Raw genomic sequence first — 20,800 nt, forward strand, 5'->3', positions numbered from 1 at the left:
AAGTCAAGGAAACATTATAAATGATCATGAGTCAGGTCTAGGATCTTGTGCAATCTGTCTATTTCTGATGTCCTCTTCTCATCATGGTATGAGTATAGTTTCTCCTTTGGTTGAGCATTGTTTTAAGATGATTTTGAAGTCAGTCACTCTCTTCACAGGCCAGTACAATGAAGTCTTTTGTTAGTGAAAATTAATCTGAGTCCATTCCTTTCAGTTTCACTGTGCATGAGCTAGCTAAGAGTACCTGATAAGGGTCCTTCTATCCAGGTTGGAGATAGTCTTTTAAATTTTGTCTTTCCCAACATGCATGTCTCCTGGTTGCAGGTCATGGGCATCAGATTTGCATGTAAATGATAGATTACTGAGATAAGCTTCAGAATCAAACTTAGAGTGTCCTTCAATTAAGCTGTAACATAACATGCCATCAAGGAATTACTTCAGTTCAGTTCAGTCACTCAGTTGTATCCAACTCTTTGCCACCTGATTGACTGCAGCATGCCAGGCTTCCCTGTCCATCATTAACTCCTGGAGCTTACTCAAACTCATGTCCAAAACATTGGTGATGCCATCCAACCATCTCACCCTCTGTCGTCCCATTCTCCTCCCATCTTCAATCTTTCCCAGCATCAGAGTTTTTTCCAGTGAGTCAACTCTTTGCATCAGGTGGCCAAAGTATTGGAGTTTCAGCTTTAGCATCAGTCCACCCAATGAGTATTCAGGGTTGATTTCCTTTAGGATTGACTGGTTTGATTTCCTTGCTTTTCAAGGGATTCTCAAGAGTCTTCTCCAGCACCACAATTGGAAAGTGTCAGTTCTTCAGCACTCAGCTTTCTTTATGGTCCAAGTCTCACATCCATACATGACTACTGGAAAAACCACAGCCTTGACTATATAGACCTTTGTCAGCAAAGTAATGTCTCTGTTCTTTAATATGCTGTCTAGATTTGTTATAACTTTCCTCCCAAGGAGCAAGTGTAGTTTAATTTCATGGCTGTAGTCACCATTGGCAGTGATTTTGTAGCCCAAGAAAATGATATCTGTAACAGTTTCCACTTTTTCCCCATCTATTTGCTATAAAGTGATGGGACAGGATGCCAGGATCTTAGTTTTTTGAATGTTGCATTTTAAGTCAGATTTTTCACTCTTCTCTTTCACCTTCATCAAGAAGCTCTTTTGTTCCTCTTTGCTTTCTGCCAGTAGTGTGGTATTTGCATATCTGAGGTTGTTGATATTTCTCCTGGCAATCTTGATTCCAGCTTGTGCTTCATCCAGCCCGGCATTTCGCATTATACTCTGCATATAAGTTAAATAAGCGAGTGACAGTATACAGCCTTGACGTGCTCCTTTCCCAATTTTGAGCCAGTCTGTTGTTCCACATCTGGCTGTAACAGTTACTTATTGATCTGTATACAGGTTTCTCAGGAGGCAGGTAAGGTGGTTTGGTATTTCCATCTCTTTAAGATTTTTCCACAGTTTGCTGTGATCCACACAGTCAAAAGCTCTAGTGTAGTCAATGAAGCAGAAGTAGATGTTTTCCAGGAATTCTCTTTATTTTTCTAAGATCCAACAGTTGTTGGCAATTTGGTGACTGCTTCCTCTGTCTTTTCTAACTCCAGCTTGTACATCTGGAAGTTCTCAGTTCATCTACTGTTGAAACCTAGTTTGAAGGATTCTGAGCATTACTTTTCCAGCATGAGAAATGAGTGCAATTGTGTGGTAGTTAGGACATTCTTTGGTATTACCTTTCTCTGAGATTGGAATGAAAATTGACCTTTTCCAGTCATGGGCCATTGCTGAGTTTTCCAAATTTGCTGGCATATTGAGTGCAGTACTTTAACATCATCTTTTAGGATTTGAAATAGCTCAGCTGAAATTCCATCATCTTCACTAGCTTTGTTTGTAGTAATGCTCACTAAGGCCTCCTTGACTTCATACTCCAGGATGTCTAGTTCTAGATGAGTGACCATGCCTTCATGGTTATTTGGGTCATTAAGACCTTTTTCATATGCTCTTTTATATATTCTTGCCACCACTTCTTAATCTCTTCTACTTCTGTTAAATCCTTTCTGGTTTTGTCCTTTATTGACTTTATCTCTGCATGAAATGTTCCCTTGGTATCTGTAATTTTCTTGAATAGATCTCTAGCCTTTCCCATTCTATTGTTTTCCTCTATTTTTTGCACTGTTCACTTAAGGAGGTTTCCTTTTCTCTCCTTACTTTTCTTTGGAACTCTGCATTCAAATGGGTATATCCTTCCCTTTCTCCTTTGCCTTTCACTTCTCTTCTTTTCTCAGAACCTGATATAGGAGCACCTAAATATATAAAACAAATTTTGACAGGCACACAGAGAGAAATTGACAATGATGTAATAAAAATAAGAAACTTTATAACCCCACTTATATCGATGGACAAATTATCCAGAGAGAAAATCAATAAGAAAATAGGGGTGAAACATTACACCAGATGTACTTGAGAGATATCTATAGGAAATCCATCCAAAAATAATAGAATACATATTACTTTTAAGGGTACATGAAATAGTCTTCAGGCTAAATCACATGCTATGTTCCAAAACAAATCTCAATGAATAAGAAGACAGAAATTATACCAAGCTTTTTTTTTAACAACAATATTTTTGTTCAGTCACTGAGCTTTGTCTGACTCTTTTTGACTCCATGAAGAGTCCTGCAGCACACCAGGTTTCCTTGTCCTTCACTATCTCCCTGAGTTTGCTCAAATTCTTGTCCATTGAATCAGTGATGTCATTCAAACATCTAATCCTCTGTCATCCCCTTCTCCGCTTGCCCTCAGTATTTCCCAGCATCAAGGGCTTTTCCAATGAGTCAGCTTTTCACATCAGGTAGCCAAGGTATTGGAGCTTCTGCTTCAGCACCAGTCCTTCCAATGAATATTCAGGGTTGGTTGCCTTTTGGATTGACAGGTTTGATCTCCTTACAGTCCAAGGGATTGTCAAATATCTTCTCAGCACCACAATTTGAAGGCATCAATTCTGCACTTAGCCTTCTTTATGGTCCAACTCTCACATCTGTACATGACTCCTGGAAAGACCATACCTCTGACTATACAGAACTTTGTCAGCAAAGTGATGTCTCTGGTTTTTTATATGCTGTCTAGGTTTGTCAAAGCTTTTCTTCCAAGGAGCAACTGTCTTTTAATTTCATGTCTGCAGTCATAGTACACATTGATTTTTGGAGTCCAAGAACAGGAAATCTGTCATGTTCCCCTGGTTCCCCGTCTATTTGCCATGAAGTGATAGAACTGGATGCCATGATCTGTGTTTTCTGAATATTGAGTTTTAAGTCAACATTTTTACTCTTTCCTTTCAGCTTCATCAAGAGGCTCTTTGTTTCATCTTCACTTTCTGCCATTAAAGTGGTATCATCTACATATCATGATGAAACTAGAAATCAATCAGAGGATGAAATATGGGAAAAGATAAACAAGTGGAGACTGTATAACATGCTACTCAAAATCAATGGATTAATAAAGAAATCAGAGAGGATGTCAGAATATACCTTGAGAAAAATTTTAAAAAATTAAAACTTTCAGGAATAAGTGTGCTCGGTTGCTCAATTTTGAGGCTGATTCTTTGCGGTGCCTGTTGCTTCTCTGTCCATGGAATTCTCCAGGCGAGAATACTGGAACGAGTTGCAATTTCCTTCTCCAAGATCTACGCGTGGCAGCAAAAGCAGTTATAGTCTGTAAACTTGCAGTGGCCTACCTCAAGGAACAACAAAAAATGAAAGCAAAAAGCTAATCTACCTTCTAAAGAAATTATAAAAAGAGGAATAAGCAAAGCTCAACATCAGCAGAAAAAAGGGAATAATGAAAATCAGGGCGGAAACCAATCAGAGATCAAAGCAGAAAATATGAAAATCTTCCAGAGCTGTTTTTTTTTTTTAAATTTAAAGATAAATTGTTAACAGTTAAGCCAGCCTTATTAAGAAAAGGACCAAAATACATGTAACTCCATGGCTGACTCATGTCAATGTATGACAAAACCCATTGAAATGTTGTGAAGTAATTAGCCTCCAACTAGTAAAAATAAATGAGAAAAAAAATAATGAAATAGGAGAAATTATAACTGCTAAAACAGAGTTAAATAATCACAAGATAACACTGTAACAGTTATATGCCAACATATTAGACAAACTAGAAGAAATGTATAAATTTCTATAAGCATTAAACTTGCTAAGGCTGAATCAAGAAAAAGAAATAATTGGAAAGACATCACTAGCAGCGAAATTTAATTGGTAATAAAAAAAACTCACAGCAAATAAAAATCCGAGACAGTATAGATTAATGGGACAATTCAGGCAAACATATAATAAAGAGCTAATACTTATCCCTTTCAAAATATTCTGAAGAAGAAGAAACACCCCCAAATTTATTTTACATGGCCACCATTACACTGAGGCAAAAACAGAAGACATTACAAAAATAAAATTATAGGCCAATATATCTGATAATGCTTTCTAAGGCCTGCTTGACTTCACACTTCAGGATGTCTGGCTCTAGGTGACTGATCACACCATCATGGTTATCAGGGTTATTAAGTCCTTCCTTGTGCAGTTCTTCTGTTAGTCTTGCCACCTCTTCTTAATATCTTCTGCTCCTGTTAGGTCCATACCGTTTCTGTCTTTACTCCATCTTTGCATGAAATGTTCCCTTGGTATTTTTAATTTTCTTGATGAGATCTCTAGTCTTCCCCATTCTGTTGTTTTCCTCTATTTCTTTGCGTTGATCGCTGAGGAAGGCTGTCTTATCTCTCCTTGCTTTTCTTTGGAACTCTGCTTTCAGATGGGTATATCTTCCCTTTCCTCCTTGCCGTAAGCTTCTCTTCTTTTTCGGCTATTTGTAAGGCCTCCTCAGACAGCCATTTTGCCTTCTTGCATTTCTTTATCTTGAGGATGGTTTTGGTCACCTCCTCATGTACAGTGTTATGAACCTCTGACCATAGTTCTTCAGGCACTCTATCACATCTTATCCCTTAAATCTGTTTGCCTCTCCCACTGTATAATCATAAGAGATTTGATTTAAGTCCTATCTGAATTGTCTGGTGGATTCCCCTACTTTCTTCAATTTAAGTCTGAATTTTGCAATAAGGACCAGTCAGTTCCTAGGCTTGTTTTTGTTAACTATACAGAGCTTCTCCACCTTTGACTTCAAAGAATATAGTCAATCTGATTTTGGTATGGACTATCTGGTGATGTCCATGTGTAGAGTTGTTTATTGTGTTGTTGAAAGAGGATGTTTGCTATGACCAGTGTGTTCTCTTGGCAAAACTCTGTGAGTCTGTGTCCTGCTTCACTTTGTTCTCCAGTGCCAAGCTAGCCTTCAAGCCAGGCTTCATCAGTATGTGAACAGAGAGGTTTCAGATGTATGAGCTGGATTTAGCAAAGGTAGAGGAACCGGAGATTAAATTGCCAACATCTGTTGGATCATAGAAAAAGCAAGGGAATTCCAGGAAAACATCTACTTCTGCTTCCTTGACTAAGCTAAAGCCTTTGACTGTGTGGGTCAAACAAATTTCAGAAAATTCTGAAAGAGATAGGAATGTCAGACCATGTTAGCTGCCTCCTGAGAAATTGGTATGCTGGTCAAGAAGCAACAGTTAGAACCGGACACGGAAAAATGGACTGGTTCCGAATTGGGAAAGGAATATGACAAGGCTGTATATTGTCATCCTGCTTATTTAACTTATATGCAGAGTACATCATGTGAAATGCTGGGCTGGCTAAAGCTCAGGCTGGAATCAAGATTGCCAGGAGAAATATCTATAACCTTAGATATGCAGATGACACCAACCTAACAGTAGAAAGTGAAGAGGAACTAAAGAGCCTCTTGAAGGTGAAAGAGGAGAGTGAAAAAGCTGGCTTAAAACTCAACATTTAAAAACCAAGAGCATGGCAACCAGTCCCATCACTTCATGGCAAATAGATGGGGAAACAATGGAAATAGTGAGAGATCTATTTTCTTGGGTTTCAAAATCAGTGCAGATGGTGACTGCAGCTATAAAATGAAAGGACGCTTGCTCCTTGGGAGAAAAGCTTTGACAAACCTAGAGAGCAGATTAAAAGGCAGAGACATTGCTTTGCCAACAAAGGTCCATCTAGTCAAAGCTATGGTTTTTCCAGTAGTCATGTATGAATATGAGAGTTTGACCATAAAAAAGGCTGAGCACTGATTGATTGATGCTTTTGAACTGTGGTGTGATGAAGACTCTTAAGAGCCCCTTGGACTGCAAGACCAAACCAATCAATCCTAAAGGAAATCAACCTTGAATGTTCATTGGAAAGACTGATACTGAAGCTGAAACTCCAATACTTTGGCCACCTGATGCAAAGAACTGACTCATTGGAAAAGACCCTGATGCTGGGAAAGATTGAGGGCAGGAGGAGAAAGGAGCTGCAGATGATGCAACTCTTTGACGGCATCATCGACTCAATGGACATGAGTTCAAGCAAACTCTGGGAGATAATGTAGGTCAGGGAAGCCTGGCGTGCTGCAGCCCATGGGATCACAACGAGTTGGACATGACTTAGCAAGTGAACAACAGTAGCAAATATCTGACAGAGCCAAAATTCCCCACTAAAATGTTAGCAAACATAATTCAACAATATTTTAAAAGATGCACCATGGTCAGGTTGGTTTTATTTCAGGAATGCAAGGATGTTGCAATATCAAGAAATCAATCATTGTGATGCACTACATTTTTTAAAAAAGATAAATGATAAATGACCCAATCAAAAAATGGGCCAAAGAACTCAACAGACATTTCTCCAAGGAAGACATACAGATGGCTAACAAACACATGAAAAGATGCTCAACATCACTCATTATCAGAGAAATGCAAATCAAAACCACAATGAGGTACCATTACACGCCAGTCAGGATGGCTGCTATCCAAAAGTCTACAAGCAATAAATGCTGGAGAGGGTGTGGAGAAAAGGGAACCCTCTTACACTGTTGGTGGGAATGCAAATTAGTACAGCCACTATGGAAAACAGTGTGGAGATTTCTTAAAAAGCTGGAAATAGAACTGCCATATGACCCAGCAATCCCACTTCTGGGCATACACACCAAGGAAACCAGATCTGAAAGAGACATGTGCACCCCAATGTTCATCGCAGCACTGTTTATAATAGCCGGGACATGGAGGCAACCCAGATGCCCATCAGCAGACGAATGGATGAGGAAGCTGTGGTACATATACACCATGGAATACTACTCAGCCATTAAAAAGAATTCATTTGAATCAGTTCTAATGAGATGGATGAAACTGGAGCCCATTATACAGAGTGAAGTAAGCCAGAAAGATAAAGACCATTACAGTATACTAACACATATATATGGACTTTAGAAAGATGGTAACGATAACCCTATATGCAAAACAGAAAAAGAGACTCAGATGTATGGAACAGACTTTGGACTCTGGGAGAAGGAGAGGGTGGGATGTTTCAGGAGAACAGCATTGAAACATGTATATTATCTAGGGTGAAACGGATAACCAGCTCAGGTTGGGTACATGAGACAAGTGCTCGGGCCTGGTGCACTGGGAAGACCCAGAGGGATCGGGTGGAGAGGGAGGTGGGAGGGGGGACTGGGATGGGGAATACATGTAAATCCATGGCTAATTCATATCAATGTATAACAAAAACTACTGTAATGATGTAAAGTAATTAGCCTCCAACTAATAAAAATTAAAAAAATAATAATTAAAAAAAAAAAAAGATAAAAATCACAAGATCACTTCAATAGATACAAGAAAAGCACTTGAATAAATGATTATCTATTCATGTTAAAAACTCCATCAAAGTTGGTTTTAGAGGGAATATATCTCAACTCACAGCAACCAAATATTCATAACAAACCCACAGCTAATTGCATGTTCAATGGTTTAAACTTGAAAACATTTTCTCTAAAATCAGGAACAATACAATGATGCCTACTCTCTCTGTTTCTGCTTAATATAGCATCAGAAATCCTAGCCACAACAATCAGACATGAATACAGAAATAAGTGACATCCAAGTATGAGGGAAGAAGTAAAGCTCTCACCCTTCCCAGATGACCTGATACTCTATATAGGAAACCGTAAATCACCATGAAAAAGACATTAAACTAATGGGTGAACTCAGTAAATTTGCATGATACAAGATTAATATACAGAAATCTGTTGCTTTTCTCTACACTGACTATGAACTATCAGAAATGGAAATTAAGAAAAAAATCCCATTTAAATTGCATTAAAAACAAGGAAATACTTAATATATTCATTCAAGGAGTCCAAAAACTTACACTCTAAACTCTAAGAACTATAACACAGTGATGAAGGAAATTAAAGATGATACAAAGAAATGTAAATATCTCACATCCACAAATTGGCAAAAGTGATATTGTTGAGCTGTTAATACTACTCAAAATAATGTACAGATTTAATGCAATCCTTATCAAAATATCCATCAAAGTTTTCACATAGCTAGAATCCTACAGTTTACGTAGAACCACAAAACTCCCTTAATACTTAAAGCAATATTGAGAAAAAAGATCAAAGCTGGAGATATTAATACTCCCTGACTTCAGACTATACAATACAGATACATTAATCAAAACAGTATGGTACTGGCACAAAAATAGAAACATGGATCAAGCGAACAGAAATAAACCCACGTAGTTATGGTCAATTTATTTACTACAAAAGAGGCAAGAATATAACAGGGAAAAGATCTCTTCAGTAAGTGGTGCAAGAAAATGGGACAGATACAGGTAAATAATTATAACATTTTCTTACACCATACACAAATAACCTCAAAATGAGTTAAATACCTAAACAGTTTGGAAGCATTATGGGGAGAGAGGTGGACTTGGAACACAGGTGTGTACAGTGCACTGTGGTGGAAATTTTGTTTATAGTAATCCCATATTTTTGCTAAACTTGTAAAAAACAAAAATAAGAATTGAGTGCTTGGGATGATGGATGAAGAAGAATATTGAAATTCCGTGGAAAGTTTCAAATTGCAGCATATTGAATTTTCACCCTAGTCCAGCAGCTCTGCTGCTCACTTAAATGCAGGTGAATGGAGACCCTGTGTGGGAAGACCCCTGGCCAGCGGTCCAGAGCTGATGCAGGCCATGCAGGTGGATCAGCAAGTATTGTGAAGAAATGGACATCCTGTAAAAAACAACCGAGCAGTGCGGGGCGGAGCCAACCTGTTTCCCAGCCCAGTGGAACAGTGCAGGCTGCAGGATTCAGCACAGGCGGACAGAGGGAACGGCCTCCTCACCCAGTGGAAAGGAACCTCTCTGGACCGGGTGCCTGTAAGTCCTTCCGTGTATCTTATAAAGTGTGATGGATTTGACCGTGTTTAGGTCCTAGAATTTAATAAAGATGAGTTTCTGCACTTGAAGTCCTCCCCGATAGGGAGGACAGTGGTAACATTTCAGATCAGTGATGCTCACCTAGCCGACATGACTGGCAAAGCAGTGGGGCGCACGTTTGTTCTGAAGATGAGTGCAGGGGAATGGTCTCAGCACACACCCTTATAATGAACACATGGCTTTCCGTCATGTAGAAAAAGACCCTGTCTTATACATGTACCAGCTCTTAGGCGATTATAAAGAGGGCAACCTTCACATTCTGTCCGATTCTGATGATTCACCTCCAGCAGAAAGGGAACTGGGAGAAGTTGCAGACAGCCTGGTAGGCAGACAAGTGGAAAAGGCCAAAGAAGATGGCTCTGAAAGGACTTGCATGGTCATTCATCAAGTAGAAGCCACACCATCTGTCTAGCTCATCAAGTTTGATGATGACTTCCATATTTTTGCCTACGATCTGGTGGAAACATCCTGATGTCACGAACTTTGCCAAATTTGTGGAACTATTAACTGTGTAATTTGTAGAGATAAAGACTTGATTGCTTTCCAGTTTAATGAAAACTTAAATATCCCTAAGAACACAGATCTCTGCCAGCAGAACTGGTTTTGTTCTGAATAGTACAGATTTATGTGAACACAACGGATTTTGTGTAAGGAACTCCTTCCTCTTAAAAGAAGTCTGTCTGTTTGGAAGGGAGTCACAGGCAGAGTCTGGTAAAAGCTGAGGTTTCCCTGCTGGCTCAGACAGTAAAGAATCCACCTGCAATGCAGGAGACATGGGTTTGATCCCTGAGTTGGCAAGATCCCCTGCAGAAGGGAATGGCTACTGACTCCAGTATTCTTGCTGGAGAATTCCACGGATAGAGGAGCCTGGTGGGTCAGAGTCCACGCATTGCAAACAGTTAGACACAACTGAGCAACTAGCACACTGGTAAAGTTAAGCTAGTATCACAGTCATTTAAAACCGTAATAAATTTTATCCAGTTCCCCTTCCTTCTTAACACTCTTATCCTGCTTCCATAATGCAAGCATATTTTGTACTTTTGTTATTGAAAGGTTTTGGCTAATGAGCTACAATGATGCCAGGGGCCGGGATTCTTGGCCTCCAGAGGAGAGGGTTTGATCTGGGGCCAGCGACCTGGCTTGACCACTTGGAGCTCTTGTGTAGCAAAGTTTTATTAAAGTATAAAGAGATAGAGAAAGCTTCTGACACAGACATCAGAAGGGGGCAGCAGAGTACCCGCTTGCCAGTTTTTAGCAAGGCATCTTATTACTCCTTGATCATAGGTGAAAGAAACCCCTCAAGGCTGAGAGAGCTGCACCCCACAACACACATATCTGCACAAGGGGAGTCATCTCTGGACCAGAGGTGTCTGGGTAAGATGTATGGTGTAAGTCTTGAAGGAAAACAGACCTCCAAACAAGATACATAGTTTCAGTAACATACCTTAAGAAAAACATTTCCCTGAGTAAGATCTATTGTTTGGTTGGGCAATTAGCAGCTCAAGGTTGGAAAAAAGTTACTTCCAGGCAGAACTGACTGTTGTCATAGCAACACAGAATTAAAGGAGCCTCCCACAGTGGCTAAAGCAGGAGCAAAGGAATGTAGAAAAAAAAAAAATTGTCTGCTGTTTGTCTTTTGTCTCCTCCTGGGCTTGGGGACCTCTGGCCTCCTGGGGGAGATCAGCCTAGCCGTTAACCCTTTCATTACTGCCTTTTATTTGATATATATATATATATATATATATATGTATGTATATGTATATGTATGTATATATATACCTATCTATATTACTGTGTATATATACATATTATATATATGTATACACACCACCACACACACACACACACACACACACACACACACACACACACACACTTCATTGGCAGTCCTTTGTGGTTGGGGTGGGAGTTAAATAATTTTCTCCAGTTTAACCGAAGTGTTTGACCCAAGTCGTTTATATTTTGTGCATTACTGCTGTTCATTTAAAATTAAATTTGGGCACAGGAAGCACATGGGGACATTCAGCTTGTTTTAAAATTCAGTAGTCCAGAGCATCGTTTCAATCTGGAGGCTTAAAGCTAAATTTAAGCATGAATCACTTGTGAACAGTTAATGATCCACATTAGAATTTACAAAACAATTGGAAATCTGGGTAAAGTCTGCCTTTCATTCTAAGCTTTGTCCATTTTTTATTATAAATACTTTTCTGAAGCAAAACCCAGGTTCTGGGTCCACACTGGGTAATGCAGGTGTATTTTGGATGGCGCATATGGTCCATTATTTGTACAAATTAGTAACTGGATTTCAGTACATGGATTTAAAAGTCAATAGTGTATCCGTGGTTTATGAGTATTTGGTAAGTTCCTGGAAGAACATAGTACTTTTATATTAGAAATGTGAATTTAAGAATGGCACTGTTGCCTTTTAACAAGTTCTCTGGGATAGCTTTAGTTTTATTGCTGTTATTACTGGTGTATGGTTATGGTCAGAAGGCATTGCCCTGTCAGCTTTCCGCCTCAGAGAATTGTCTGAACAATTAACAGCTGAAACTCCCAACCCCTTTCACGGTGCTGTACGTTCTTGATCATGGTGTGCCCTTGATGTGGATTCATTCCAGTTGATGGGTCCTGCCACGTCGGGGTCAGCCACCTGCTCTGGCTTGTGGGTGTGACTGATAGCACCCGTTAGTCAGCGTAACCTTCCCTGCAAGTTTGCTGAAACTAAAATAGAGCTGCAAAAGTGGTTCATTTAGCAGCAAAACATCAGCCTATCACTTTGTTCTGGAGGATCCCTGACAGTTTGAAAGCTAGGAGGAAAATGGTTCGTGAAACCAGTCCTGTAGTGATTGAAAATCTTACCTACTATTTGGGCAGACAGCGTAAATGCCTATGCTGGCGATCAAGCACCGGCTCTGGCGACCTCTCTCATGGTCCTTCCTGACGTTAGAGATGATGTAGTTTCGAGGCTGGCCTCTGTGTGGTTTGCGTGATGTCCATGTTTGCCTTCAGGGAGGCTGGGCCTCCAGCTGGTGGACGGTGGCCTCATGCAGCGTGTAAATGCAGCTGTCACGAGTGTCATACATACAAGGGTCACACTACAGATCTGTCATCTGTACTGTTGGGGGCTCTTGTAAGTTTCTGCATGTGCTTCTCAAGGCTGAGCCCAGCTCCCGGAGCCAAAGTGGACGCAAACGGCCCGGAGAGTGAGTTGTCCTGCATGCACCGCGTGAGTAAGACACAGTGACTGTAGGCTGAAAAAGTCCTTTGGAGGTACCCTGAGGGTTGGGCCAGTTGAAACACTTCTTGCGTTACTTAACGACTTGCATTGTGGTTGTTCTGCAGGTACCTTTAGTAACTTTTAACACCACATCATCTGCCACTTTCCAGACGAGCATGGCATGTAATTTATTATCATCATTTTAATTATTGTTCCATTTATTGCCTTTAGGGTTGAAGGAAAGGGAAGGGTTTTCTGTTGTTTTTCCTATTTTTCCTTATTCTTTTTCCTTTTGTAGCTTAAACCACACTTCCTGACCCACGACTAACTCTGAGTATTTCAAGCTTCATAGGCTCATGTTTCAGATCTGCATTCATTGTTCGCAATTTCCTGGTGTGGGAATGTTGGTTCCTTGTTCTAGGAATACAACATTAATTTTCAAAATTATCATAGGACTTGTGGCAACACAAGACATGAGTCTCTGTATAAAATATATTGGCCTTTCTCATTGATCTGCTGTAGTATTATTGCGGGGTGTGTGTGTGTGTGTGTGTGTGTGTGTGTGTGTGATGTTGGGCTGCCATGTAAAGCTTCAAAGGAAGACTTTAAAATAAGCAGACCATCCTTTTTCTGCATTTTCTATTCTAAATAGAATGTTCAGTGTAACTAACTAAATGTGCCTGTTAAATATATTTAGGTTTCTTGTTTTCTATGTTTGTTTTTGGGCTTCCCTGGTAATTCAGATGGTAAAGAATCTGCTTGCAGTGCGGGAGACCTGGGTTTGATCCCTGGGTTGGGAAGATCCTCTGGAGAAGGGAATGGCAACCCATTCCAGTATTCCGGAGAATGCCATGGACAGAGGAGCCTGGCGGGCTAGAGTTCGTGGGGTCGCAAAGAGTCACTAAACAACAGCAACAACTTTCAAAGCTAGGATTCTCTGGTCCACAACTAAAATACTTAAAATGGGAATATTTTTTCTTACAATTATATTTAACAATCTACTAGTTAAATTTTTATTTATCTTCCAGTAACTTTGCCTTCTTCTCACTGAGAGGTTTCTCCTACTCTGTATCCAAATGCGTCTTCTGCAGTGCCAGGTGTATTTGACTTCTCAAGTGAGGGGTTACCTACACTTGGAGTCTACCTGGGCTTGATGCTTAAGGAATAAAAAACCAAGGAGAGAATGGTACTGTCTCTTGATGATTCCCCCTTCAGTTCAGGTACCCTTCTCTGCTCAATGGTCAAGAAATATGGGTTTAGAATTTGGCAATATCCATGACAAGGAATGGAAAAGATCGTCATATGATCCCTCAAATTTGCCAGCGTTTAAACCAAAATACTCTCCTTTTCTTCTCCAATGAAGCCATAGATACTTCGCTACTGTTGGTTTAAGAGACTGTTTCCATTTACTTTGAACTTGCATCTTCCCTTTCCAGGTTGAGAAATAGGAAAAAAAAAAATTTCCTTTTCTTAATTTTTTCAAGACAGCGGGACTACTCCCTAGTCATAATGCCAAATCACACCACTGATTTATGCAGGAGATGATAAGCCCCTAGCCTTGTTGATTTTTAGTGCAAAAAAAATATGAAATCAAAAAGTGCCAGACTCAGCTTTGCGTTCCAGAATTTTGTAGGAGGGCTTGCAGCACTTGCAGGGTTAAGAGAAAGGAGAGGTGAGTGAAATTTATGAAATGAGTCTAAGCACTCTTTCATTACCCTCATTTCTGGTTATTTTAGGATACATTTCTGATAGGAAAAAATATGAAAAATACAATACATATCTTAAAATACACTAGATATTTTTATATTTAAAGGTATTTCATTAGTTTTTAGAAATTTTTTGTAAGGCTTTATTTTTTTTTTTATTAGTTGGAGGCTAATTATTTTACAATATTGTAGTGGGTTTTGTCATACATTGACATGAATCAGCCATGGATTTACATGTGTTCCCCATCCCGGTCCCCCCTCCCACCTCCCTCTCTGCCCGATCCCTCTGGGTCTTCCCAGTGCACCAGGTCTGAGCACTTGTCTCATGCATCCAGCCTGGACTGGTGATCTGTTTCACCCTAGATAATATACATGTTTTGATACTGTTCTCTCAAAACATCCCACCCTCGCCTTCTCCCACAGACTCCAAAAGTCTGTTCTATACATCTGTGTCTCTTTTTCTGTTTTGCATATAGGGTTATCATTACCATCTTTCTAAATTCCATATATATGTGTTAGTATACTGTAATGGTCTTTATCTTTCTGGCTTACTTCACTCTGTATAATGGGCTCCAGTTTCATCCATCTCATTAGAACTGATACAAATGAATTCTTTTTAATGGCTGAGTAATATTCCATGGTGTATATGTACCACAGCTTCCTCATGCACTCGTCTGCTGATGGGCATCTAGGTTGCTTCCATGTCCTGGCTATTGTAAACAGTGCTGCGATGAACATTGGGGTGCACGTGTCTCTTTCAGATCTGGTTTCCTTGGTGTGTATGCCAAGAAGTGGGACTGCTGGGTCATATGGCAAGTTCTATTTCCAGTTTTTTAAGAAATCTCCACACTGTTTTCCATAGTGGCTGTACTAATTTGCATTCCCACCAACAGTGTAAGAGGGTTCCATTTTCTCCACACCCTCTCCAGCATTTATTGCTTGTAGACTTTTGGATAGCAGCCAGCCTGACTGGCGTATAATGGTACCTCATTGTGGTTTTGATTTGCATTTCTCTGATAATGAGTGATGTTGAGCATCTTTTCATGTGTGTTTTAGCCATCTGTATGTCTTCCTTGGAGAAATGTCTGTTTAGTTCTTTGGCCCATTTTTTGATTGGGTCATTTATTTTTCTAGAGTTGAGCTGGAGGAGTTGTTTGTATATTTTTGAGATTAATCATAAGGCTTTCTTTAAAAAATCCAATGTACATTATCATCAATGCTTTTTTTAAAAAAAAATATTTATTTTAATTTGAGTATAATTACAAATATTGTGATGGTTTTTGCCATACATCAGTGCTTTTTTATTGTCATTTCTTCATGAAATTAGGGTATAGTTAAACACTGTTTAATTCAATAAGAATTGTTTACTTAACATTGAAAACTGAAAAATGAATATTATAAAGTGAAGTTTTACTTTCCACTTTAAACCCAATAATATTTTTTTACTGCTCTAATTGGTGAAATAGGCACCACAGAATAATTTGGATTTCTCCAGACACTTTTTCATGTGTCTCTCGTGTTTGTTACATAAATATTAAACTGTTCCCAGTTCTTTCAGGACCTTGTAACATTCTCAAAATATCAACTCTCAATATTTGAAGTCAATGAGAACTCTAGTTAATGGGGCCAATCCATTCCCTGGAGATTGCATATAGTCTAAATTTAAATACTTTGTTATGTTTCCAAGTATTAAGCAAGTTTTTATTAAAACAAATATTCTTATCCACTGAAGCAGACAAAAATATTGAGTCTGAGTGCAGAAACAAAGCCCTAATCAATCAAAACAGGAAAACTTTTCAGACAAAAATGATACTTTTAGTCTCTTTTTTAAACACATATTTTGATGTAAAATGATATAAATGCAAGTATAGTATTTACTTTCAAAAATCACAGTGAGATTCTGTGGTATTTAAGTATATTGCCATTCATCATTATTTATTCATTGTAGTGAAACATCAAATAATTGCTTTCTAGCATACATTTTTCTCTCTCTTACTACTAACGCTGACTTTTTTTTTTCCCCAGGAAATCACCTCCTTCCTATTTCAGCTCTTTGCTTCAAGTTGGGACTCTTTCTCCAGCTTCAGAAACAAATTAAATGGCTCAGACTTCAGCCAATTAGTACATAGCATTCCTATGGTGGCTATCGGTCAGGGATGGTCATGTAATACCTCAGTTCAGTTCAGTTCAGCTGCTCAGTCGTGTCTGACTCTTTGTGACCCCATGAATCGCAGCACGCCAGGCTTCCCTGTCCATCACCAACTCCCACCGCTTAACCAAACTCATGTCCTTTGAGTCAGTGATGCCATCCAGCCATCTCATCCTCTGTCATCCCCTTCTCCTCCTGCCCCCAACCCCTCCCAGCATCAGGGTGTTTTCCAATGAGTCAGCTCTTTGCATCAGCTGGCCAAAGTATTGGAGTTTCAGCTTTAGCATCAGTCCTTCCAATGAACACCGAGGACTGATCTCCTTTAGGATGGACTGGTTGGATCTCCTTGCAGTCCAAGGGACTCTCAAGACTGTTCTCCAACACCACAGTTCAAAAGCATCAATTCTTCGGTGCTCAGATTTCTTTATAGACCAACTCTCACATCCATACATGACCCCTGGAAAAACCATAGCCTTGACTAGATGGACCTTTGTTGGCAAAGTAATATCTCTGCTTTTTAATATGCTATCTAGGTTGGTCATAACTTTCCTTCCAAGGAGTAAGTGTCTTTTAATTTCATGGCTGCACTCACCATCTGCAGTGATTTTGGAGCCCCAAAAATAAAGTCTGACACTGTTTCCACTATCTCCCCATCTATTTCCCATGAAATGATGGGACCAGATGCCATGATCTTAGTTTTCTGAATGTTGAGTTTTAAGCAAACTTTTTCACTCTCCTCTTTCAATTTCATCAAGAGGCTTTTTAGTTCCTCTTCACTTTCTGCCACAAAGGTGGTGTCATCTGCATATCTGAGGTTATTGATATTTCTCCTGGCAATCTTGATTCCAGCTTGTGCTTCTTCCAGCCAGCATTTCTCATGATGTACTCTGCATATAAGTTAAATAAGCAGGGTGACAATATACAGCCTTGACGTACTCCTTTTCCTATTTGGAACCAGTCTGTTGTTCCATGTCCAGTTCTAACTGTTGCTTCCTGACCTGCATATAGGTTTCTCAAGAGGCTAGTTAAATGTAATTATGCTTTCTGCATCTGCTGGGATAGACTCTGTTTTTTGTATTGGATATAAACCTCAGAGGATTAGTGACTATTGTTGCTGCAGTCATTTTGCAAACATAAGGAAAATGGAACCAACTTCAAGGTAGCATATCCAGAGAAACAGAGATGAAGAAATTGATTTTGGTATCATTGTTTGAGTCATTTGTAATCTTGAATGAAAGACAAACCTGGATATCTTTCTCTGGACTCCTTAAGTATTTGATACAATAAACCATCCTTTCCTCCTTTTTTTGGTGGGGGCTTGTGTTGTTATCAATGACATAACTTTACCAACAAAGGTCCATCTAGTTAAGGCTACGGTTTTTCCAGTAGTCATGTATGGATGTGAGAGTTGGACTATAAAGAAAGCTGATCACTGAAGAATTGATGCTTTTGAACTGTGGTGTTGGAGAAGACTCCTGAGAGTCCCTTGGACAACAAGGAGATCCAAATAGTCAATCCCAAAGGAAATCAGTCTTGAATATTCATTGAAATGACTGATGCTGAAGCTGATACTCTCATACTTTGGCCACCTGATGCAAATAGCTGACTCATTGGAAAAGACCCTGATGCTGGGAAAGATTGAAGGTGGGAGGAGAAGGGGATGACAGAGGATGAGATGGTGGGATGGTATCACCGACTCAATGGACATGAGTTTGAGTCAACTCCGGGAGTTGGTGATGGACAGGGAGGCCTGCTGTGCTGAGCTTCATGGGGTCGCAAAGAGTTGGATACGACTGAACGACTGAACTGATCTGATATTATTTTCAACAGCAGAAATAATTCTGATACATTTATGAAAATTAATGACACTGTTCTTGGCCCTGGGGATACAGAGGGATATAAAACAATTTTTCTAACTTTCAGGAGCTCAGTTCTTAAAGAAACACACACACACACACACACACACACACACACACAGAGGTTATTCCAATGTATGAGAGTTATTCATGGTGTGATAAAGAATTACAAGTTGAGGAGGAAGCAGGCCAGACAAATGATCTCCAGAAAAGTGATAGTTGAAATAATTTTTCAGGGAAATGCACATTTAAATAAAATTAGCCTGGGACTTCTTCCTAAGTTTCAGTTCCTCCAAAAGCTGATTCTGACACCAGACATTTTGGGTATAGGTAATTTATTTGGGAGATAATTCCAGGAAGAGTAAGAGAGTGGGGGAAAATGAGACTGGAATGGGAGAAAAAGCAATGAAGGGTACCTTGACTAAGTTAGTGTTTCTGCTGCAGTACTGGAAAAAACCCCCAGAGACCTGCTATCAGCCTGCCTGGTTCCAGCTGGAGGGAAACTGAGCAACGCCCAGAGGTTATGTGGTAGAGCGTCAGTTTGTATCTGCTACAATTCACGTTTTCGGTGGGAAGACTTCTCTCCTTCCAGTTGTTTCTGTGAATTCGCAGGCATCTATATTCTCATTGTTTTGATTGGTTCTGAGCTTCTAGTGAATTATCTCATTGTAGCTGCTTTCTTCCTTCTGCTTGCTGCCAACCTCATGTGGATCTTAGCCATTTATCTCCGATTTCCTCTGCAAACTTAAAGAAGATGTTTTTCCAGGGTGTGTTTTGATGGAAAGATGTGGGCAGCACTAGCTTTAGAAGATGAGGGGATTGGGAGAGTTTTCATCTATGAAAAAAATATATTTTAAAATTTAGTATTACGCAATCTTGGTCTAGAAAATCTTAGGGCCCTATCCTGGGCTGTGTTCCTCAGGCATAGAGCCTGAGACAGGGCTTCTTGTGGCTTCAGTGATGTCTGTAAGGGAATGAAGAAAGCAGGATAGAAAAAGGGGAAAAGCTAGGGAAACTGTGGATCCTAGAGGGAGCTCGGGAATGAAAATAGCACCACAGTATTCTCCTTGCTAGAGACCAAGGACGGCTTTTTATGCCTTTGCATTAGCCAGTCACTGACTGCAGGCTACCTCTCAGGCATTTCTGAACTAAGTGCTCCTGTTGTTAGCAGGCATTTTTCACGAGAAAAGTGCAGCTGGGAGCGGCTGGCATCCAGTGCTCAGAGATGCTGGCAGATGGGTGTGCCCACACTCGTTTGTCAAAGGGGATGTCATTGGAATGACAGAAATGCCTACTGTGGCCACTTTCTATGACGAGTTCTCAGTGGCTAGACTCCTCCAGAGGCTCTGGCCTTCTGCAACAGAGCTCCTCTCCGTTTTCTATTTCTCTCAAGATTCTTCTGCTTCTTCAACTCCTGGCCAACTCTGCGGCTTTTTAAATTTTGTTTTTGATTGGAGTTTGGTCATTTCACAATGTTATGTTACTTTCTGCTGTATAGCAAAGTGAATCAGCTCTGCGGACATATATTGTCTCTTCATCACCAGAGCACTGAATAGCGTTTCCTGTGCTATACAGTAGGTTCTTATTAGTTGTATGTTTATACATAATAGAGTATATGCATCAGTCCCAACCTCCCAATTCATTCCACCAACCCCTGTTTTTCCCCCCTGGTGTCCATACATTGGTTCTTGAAATACAAATTGACTTTTGATATCGTATAAAACAATTGACTCTCAATATCCCTTGAAAAAGAACTTCCTTTGCCTGTCCTGAGTTAAATAAAGGACTACTCAGTCAAGTTATTCTGGTTCTTGTTTAGCTTCATGGAAAAGTCCACAGACACCTTGGAATTTTAGCCTCCACTCTCCTTTATCCACTTCTGAAGGTGGAGATATCGTTTACACTGAAACAAATACCTGCATTAACAGAAGAGTTTATAGTCAGTTTGCTTTTAAACAGCCATGATTTTATCTTTGTAAAAGATGAATAGCAACTAAGTGAGGAGATAAGCTTACCTTTGGTGAAAAAAGCAGCATATGTAAAGATGCAGAGAACTGAACTTGCCAGGCTTAGGAAAACTGAAATATTTAAATTGGATTTAAATTCAAATTGTGCAAGCATCCAGCAACAAGTGAAATGAGATGCAGAGGCACGTAGGTAGGAGTCATAGGTGTAATGGGTTCATATGTGATCTCCTTGGAGGAGGAAATGGCAACCACTCCAGCATTCTTGCCTGGAGAATTCCATGGACAGAGGAGCCTAGTGGGCTACAGCCCGTGGGGTTGCAAAGAGTTGGACACGACTGAGCGACCATCCCTCATGTGATATCAAGGAGTACAGACTTTACCCTGAAGACATGCTATGCTTATTTAGATCAGCATTTAAGAAAGACTGTTCTCTACCTTCCTTGCGGAGTTTGGACTTGAGAAGGGCAACAAAGGGATAGGGACATCAGTCATGTCGCTTTCCTA

At 39.8% G+C, this 20,800-nt stretch overlaps 1 pseudogene; it reads left to right on the plus strand.

Annotated features, from left to right (window-relative positions):
• Positions 1–9,100: 9,100 nt before the first annotated feature.
• On the plus strand, positions 9,101–9,873 carry LOC110122513 (spindlin-1 pseudogene; annotated as a pseudogene).
• The last annotated feature ends 10,927 nt before the right edge of the window (positions 9,874–20,800 follow it).

Source organism: Odocoileus virginianus, chromosome 15 (genome assembly GCF_023699985.2).
Source record: "Odocoileus virginianus isolate 20LAN1187 ecotype Illinois chromosome 15, Ovbor_1.2, whole genome shotgun sequence".
NCBI classification, from domain to species: domain Eukaryota; kingdom Metazoa; phylum Chordata; class Mammalia; order Artiodactyla; family Cervidae; genus Odocoileus; species Odocoileus virginianus.